This window comes from Notamacropus eugenii, chromosome 6 (assembly GCF_028372415.1).
Source record: "Notamacropus eugenii isolate mMacEug1 chromosome 6, mMacEug1.pri_v2, whole genome shotgun sequence".
Classification (NCBI taxonomy): Eukaryota; Metazoa; Chordata; class Mammalia; order Diprotodontia; family Macropodidae; genus Notamacropus; species Notamacropus eugenii.
In genome coordinates, this window is record NC_092877.1 from 247,609,232 (window position 1) to 247,615,497 (window position 6,266).

The 6,266-nt window shown below is 39.0% G+C and overlaps 1 pseudogene; it reads left to right on the top strand.

The window, feature by feature from the left end:
• Positions 1 to 4,129: 4,129 nt before the first annotated feature.
• On the top strand, positions 4,130 to 5,348 carry LOC140511303 (aurora kinase A-like; annotated as a pseudogene).
• The last annotated feature ends 918 nt before the right edge of the window (positions 5,349 to 6,266 follow it).

Consider the following 6,266-nt stretch of genomic DNA (forward strand, 5'->3'; position numbering starts at 1 on the left):
TGGGAGAGCTGGTTCAAAATGTGAATGAATTTTCTTAGAATTTTTGTGTCACCTTTGGGACCTTTAATGATACAAAAGCAGGGGCTCTGAGATTTAACAAGGGGCTAAACAAAAACAATGATATAGGAGATGGGTCAAACTTATGTAGGATGATTTTAGGGTTTTCTTGTGGGATTTGGAGATGTAGGGTAAATTTTGCAAGATAAAGAAGCCTTGCTAGATAAAGGCACAGGGTAAGGACTATGGGTGCCACAAGGTAAGTAAACCCCATGACTAGGATGAAGGGTGGGTACAGGCAATTTTAAGGTTCAGGATAAGGGGAAGTTGTGGTAAGGGGAGACTTTAGGGCACCAAGAGCTTCACAAAATCAGTCCTTTTAACTCTTGGGCACTGTTTCTATCCAAATCATTGCTCCACTCAGCCACTAGGTAGGAGAATTCTTTAGGGGCGGGAGAGAGCGGCAATGATCATTGTCTTCAGTAGCTGCTTCCTGATGAACAGGAGGAAAGAGTCCCCTTCAGGGTCAGGGAATAGGTTGATGAGGCATAGTAAGGGTGCAAAATTCAGTGCCATCTGAGTCCAGAGTAGAGAGAGGCAAACCACTTAGGGTCATCAAGGGAAGGCAATGGTACACTAAAAGTTGCTGGGAGTGAGAACACACAAATCGAACCAGGAATTTAAACAGTACAGACAAAGTATATATAAGAACAAGTAAAATGACCAATAACAGGATCACAATGAGGGGAAAGAAGGGAGAGAAACCACAAGCCCCAGGAGGGGGTGATGGGGGAAGATATAAGACTTTAATGGATGTCTTGCATGGAAGAAACTTTGAGTGCTGAAAGGAAAATTTCCATGCAAGGTCTTCAGGGAATAGGGGAAGATCTATGGGTAGTAAGCTAGTATCCTAGGCATGATGTTGACACACCCAACAATCACGTATTCTGCCTACCCGACAGAGTTTCCTATTTGAGTTAGACTTCCAATCCTGAGGAAACAGGCCTAACCCTTGATATAGGGTGGGAATCAGGAATCAGGTAGGCTAGAAACAGAATAGGTTCAAGGTGGGGCCCAGAACACAAGTCCCCAAGATGAGGGGTTTCAATGCGTAGTCTTTTCTGCCTCATGAAGCCCCACTTCTTATCTCACATCTCACATCCTGCCTCCTGCTTGCTTCTGTGCCTCAGCACTGCTATTTGCTTCACCATCCACCCAAATGCTTTTGGGAGAGGGACAAAGGCACAGATCCTTCTTGAATGGGGGTGAGTAGGGGAGTAAAATGAGACTGATGCAGTGTCCAGGGGATGAGGAGAGTATAAAATAGGTATCCTGGTTGCATGACCATCTGTAGGTGGACAGTATAGTCTAGTAGACACAAATCTGACAAACACAAATTCAATATGCAGGCCACAAATAGAAGCATCATTAAAAGTGATGTCAGCAAAAAGAAAAAATAAGGAAAGAAACCAAGAGTAGCATGATATTATTTACTTATGAATAGAAGATTTTCCGATCTTGTTATTTTCTCAAAGGTTTCCACTCTCATTCCAATTCCTTTAGGAGGATCAGATGCTATTGAAGATCCAACTCTATACGTGAGAATGTAAGTAATAATACTTTGCACATGCAAACTTTCTACCGTTGAGCTTAATAGTTATACAGATGAATTTAATTAAGAGACTCACTTTTACTCCAGTTATCATAAAAGACTTAGGGGGATACAAAAGTAATCAATTCCAAAATAATGCATAGCAATAAACTGGTTATAATAAAACATGTTTGTACCACAGAACATACAGCATAACAAACTCTGAATGAAGCTGACTTTTCCATTAATACAAAAATATTCCATGTTACCTCCCTCTAAGAAAATTACGCTGAATTTCTTTTCCTCAACCTGAAGATGTTTCTGACCTAGTTTCAGTAATTAATAGAATAGCAGGTAGATCCCTCAATCAATTGTACCAATACTCAATTATTTTAATATCATTTAAAAACATTTAAGGATCTACTTTCATACAGACATAGATCTAATAGCAGCCAGATGACTAGGTCAAATACCCATTTACTAAGTTGTTTAACATATGAAAAGGAATATAATCTTAGCCTGAATAGCTCACATCTTAAACACACACTTAAATGTAGTAGCACAGATGTATCCCAGACTTAGTCTATGAGAAAATAATTCAACATTGTTTGTAAATTTGTTTCACAAAATTCTTTTTCCTTTGTCGAACTATTTCCATATCATTCAGAACGAATGTTCTTTTACAAGGATTTAATCTTTCACATGGCTATGAAGAAGTACTAATTCACCCAACTGCGGTATAGAATAACACCTATTCATATAGACAACTTGCCTTAATTACAGAAATTTGCCATAAAAAGGAAAAGCAAAGACATGATTGGATAAAACATAAGTTTTGCAAGCATTGTATCATTTCCATTTCATAGCCACACTCATTAATATTCAGGTGGGAAACATTCCTTTTCAAAAGAGTGCAATGGGGAAACTGAGCGAGGAGAATCCCATCCTAGACAGAGGCTAGAAATGTCTTCTCAGCTATTGTAGAGGAAGATGTCCACCTGCATAATAGTCAAATTTTCTCTGAGTAGCTTGTGGCATTTCTCTCAGATGGTGGATTATTGACTGTTGATGGATTTTTATGATCTATCAGATAACACAAAACATAGTTCGTTATAGACTCAAGAAATTTTACCTCAGATGGCAAGCTTCACTACTCAAAAATTTACCAGAACTCACATCTCAAATTTTAAATTAGTCCTGGTGCAAAAGCTCATCATTGTATATGTATTTCCAAATTCTCACCAAAACAAGTTCCTTCTTTGAGAACTCCATGACTACTCAGTTGGAATTCTGCTACACAGAAGACTATACAGGCTTGATAAGAATTTATGATTAGATGTTAGAAAATTCTTGTACTTTACAACCTCATAATCTGATAATAATCTAACAACATTTAGATTATAAGAGAAATTGCTTTTCTAACAACATATGCAATACAAAATTACACAATAAGAAATATAACCATACCACAAGTATCTATTTAAAACTTGGAGCAGGACCAATTAATTATCAATCAAGTGACTGTAACTTAGTAGAATGAGCAAATCAAATGTGGATTTTATAATCACAAGTGGTAACTTTTTAATTTCTAAGGCTCAATATTCTTACCATTTTAAAAGAAAAGGTTATTATCCACAAATTCACGGTTTTGTTAACCTAGGAGCAACTCTCAAGGAAGTGCTGCTGAGTCCAGCTGCAAGGATTTGGTGGTCAAAAGGCCAGGAGAAATGGCCAATCCTGTAGGCATGGGCATGGGGACAGGAAATATTGAGGTGCGAAGGAAAAGGAGCACCTGCAATTTTCCCAATTCCCTAGTGATGAGAGAAATGAGAGAATTGGACTTACCCTTCCAGATAGGACTTCAGAAGGTGTGACCAGGTTCATGACCTCCAACTTCTGGACCCAGAGCTTTCCAGTCTTTTCTGGAGAGGAGCTGTAGGTCCTTGACTATTTTACCTTTGAGGCTTAGCAGACTAGAAAATTCATATCCCCCAGGGAGGGGAAGCAAAGTGTAGGCATATAGAGAGAGAGAGAAGGTTTATATCTAGTCAGTTTTTCCAGGCTTGGGGGCCCACCAATCCACCTCCTCCAAATTCTACCAGTAACGGGAAACACATGCCACAGACACAATGAAACTGGTATGCAGGGACCCTCAAAGAAAACCAGGCACAGAGACCCACAGGGCACAGAGTTCCTGAAACTGGGGCACAGGGACCTCCAAAGAAAACCAGGTGCAGAAGCCCACCTACTCACCTCCCCAACATCTCACAGTGAAGGGGAAGGAAAAATACAGGGTAAACCAGGGTGCAGGGAGAACAAGACACTGTAAAAAATCTGCTCAAGCAGAGCAAGATACCACTTTTTTAAAATTTTTGGAAACCAAATTTCTTACTAAGCTTGTTGTGTTTAGAAATACCCTTCATGGTAGAAATTGTCTTATTTCTCTTCCAGAAACCTCCTGAGGAGATCTGAGTTGAGGCTGGAGAGAGGTTTGTGACCTCCAGAAGTTTAATCTTTCCTCGGAAAAGTACTAGAAGATGCAACATGGAGAAATCTAAAGAAAACAGTGTTTCAGTATCTAGCAACAAGATGATGACTCCACTTGGGGAAGGTTCAAAATGTATACCTGTGACTCAGCATATTTCTTCTCAGAACTGGTTACCTACAACGAGTGGGAAAGCTCAGTGAGTCCTATGTTCATCAAATATTCTTATAGTTTCTTCCCAGGCAAAATAGAATATCCCTAGTCATAAAGCAATTCACACTTAACAGCCGCAGAAGTCACAACCAGCACCTGTAATTCACCCTGCATCAAGACCACCAAATAGTATCCTAAACACTGAGCAGTTGCAGACACCAGAGTCGGTAAACACTCTCAGAGAAGGAGAACCACCAAGGCAGAAAAACGAGGAAACAAAAAAAAAAGGCAGTGGGCTTTGGATGACTTTGAAATTGTTAGCCCTTTGGGAAAAGGAAAGTTTGAAAGTGTCTACTTGGCACAAGAGAAACAAAGCAATTTATCGTGGCACTTAAAGTAATTTTTTAAGTCCCATTTGGAACAAGCAGGAGTTGAACATCAGCTGAGTGGAAAAGTAGAAATACAATCTCATCTTAGGCATCCTAATATTCTGAGATTATATGGTTATTTTCATGATGTCACAAGAGTTTACCTAATTCTAGAATAAGCTCCTCATGGAGAAGTCTATAGAGAGCTTCAAAAGTTTTCAAAGTTGGATGAACAAAGAACAACTACTTATATCACAGAACTGGCAGATGCCTTATCATACTGCCACTCAAAAAAGGTGATTCATGGAGATATTAAGCCAGAGAACTTACTACTTGGATCAGATGGAGAGCTGAAGATTGCAGATTTTGACTGATCAGTTCATGCCTCATCTACTAGGATGACAACTCGTTGTCACACACTTGACTATTTGCCTCCTGAGATCATTGAAGGCAAGATGCATGATGAAAAAGTGGATCTTTGGAGTCTTGGAGTTCTGTGCTATGAATTTCTAGTTGGAAAACCTCCTTTTGAGGGAGAAACTTCGCAAGAAACTTTAGAAGCATTTCAAAGGTTGAATATAAATTCCCTGACTTTGTAACAGAAGGGGCTAGAGATCTCATTTCAAGGATTTTGAAATATAATCCTTACCAAAGGCTGACATTGAAGGAGCTCCTTGAACATCCTTGGACCATAGTAAATTCTTCAAAATCACCAAGCAGACAAAAAACAAAGAATCAAAGTGAAAAATCTTAACATTCTTGCCTTCTAGGAAACTCGAGCCAAGATTACTATGTTGCCATACAAGAAATGCTTCTGAAGTGGGATATAGCTTTGGAAAATTGCCTTCTGTCTGGGCTGTTGAAGGGGGGAAAATTAATTTGAATGGTCAATACCTTAACTTGCACTAGCTCTAATCTTCAATACTGTGAAGTAAGTGAGAAAATGCAACTATACTTAAAACATCATTCTGAAGTAAGATAGTTGAAGGAATAAAAGCAAGCACAAAGTTGGTTATTGACTCAGTCCTCTGAGGCAGGTTTAAACAGAAGAGCTGCCAAAGAACCTGTGTTAAGATGCCCTAGACACAGAATGTTGAAAATCCTGAGAAAGTTGGACTAAATGAGGACAGTAGTTTTCTTAATCTTGGTGTCTTTTTAAGGATAATGCAATAGCTTCCCAATAACTCTAAGTGTTGTTTTTTAATTTATTGGGCAGATAAGGCTTTTGTCATGTAGTCTCAATCTGAACAAAACTGGTAAATTCCTATGAACACTGATTTTATTTTCTATACTGTTTGAATATTGACTGTTCTACCAATTTACTAAATAAAAACTTGCTTAAAAGTAAAAAAAAAAAAAAAAAGAAATATCCTTCACATATTACTTTTCTAGATTATATTGAGGTCAGACTGTGTTATAATGGAACACTAGTTGTTTTTCTTTAAGTTTTCCTCCCAGAATTTCCTCCCAGAAGTCTCCAAGCAGCCTCTCACCACTTTTCTCAGCGTCCCAGGAAGAGGGGAGAACAAATGTGAGCAACTCAGAGAAAGGGCCTCCCCTTATATGAGGCTCCACAGTCCTATTGACTGACCAGAAGACAGTGGAGCTATAGATGCTGCTATTAGTGTCTGGACACTCCAGGGGTCACACTGCTACGGTGAAGTAGGAGCAA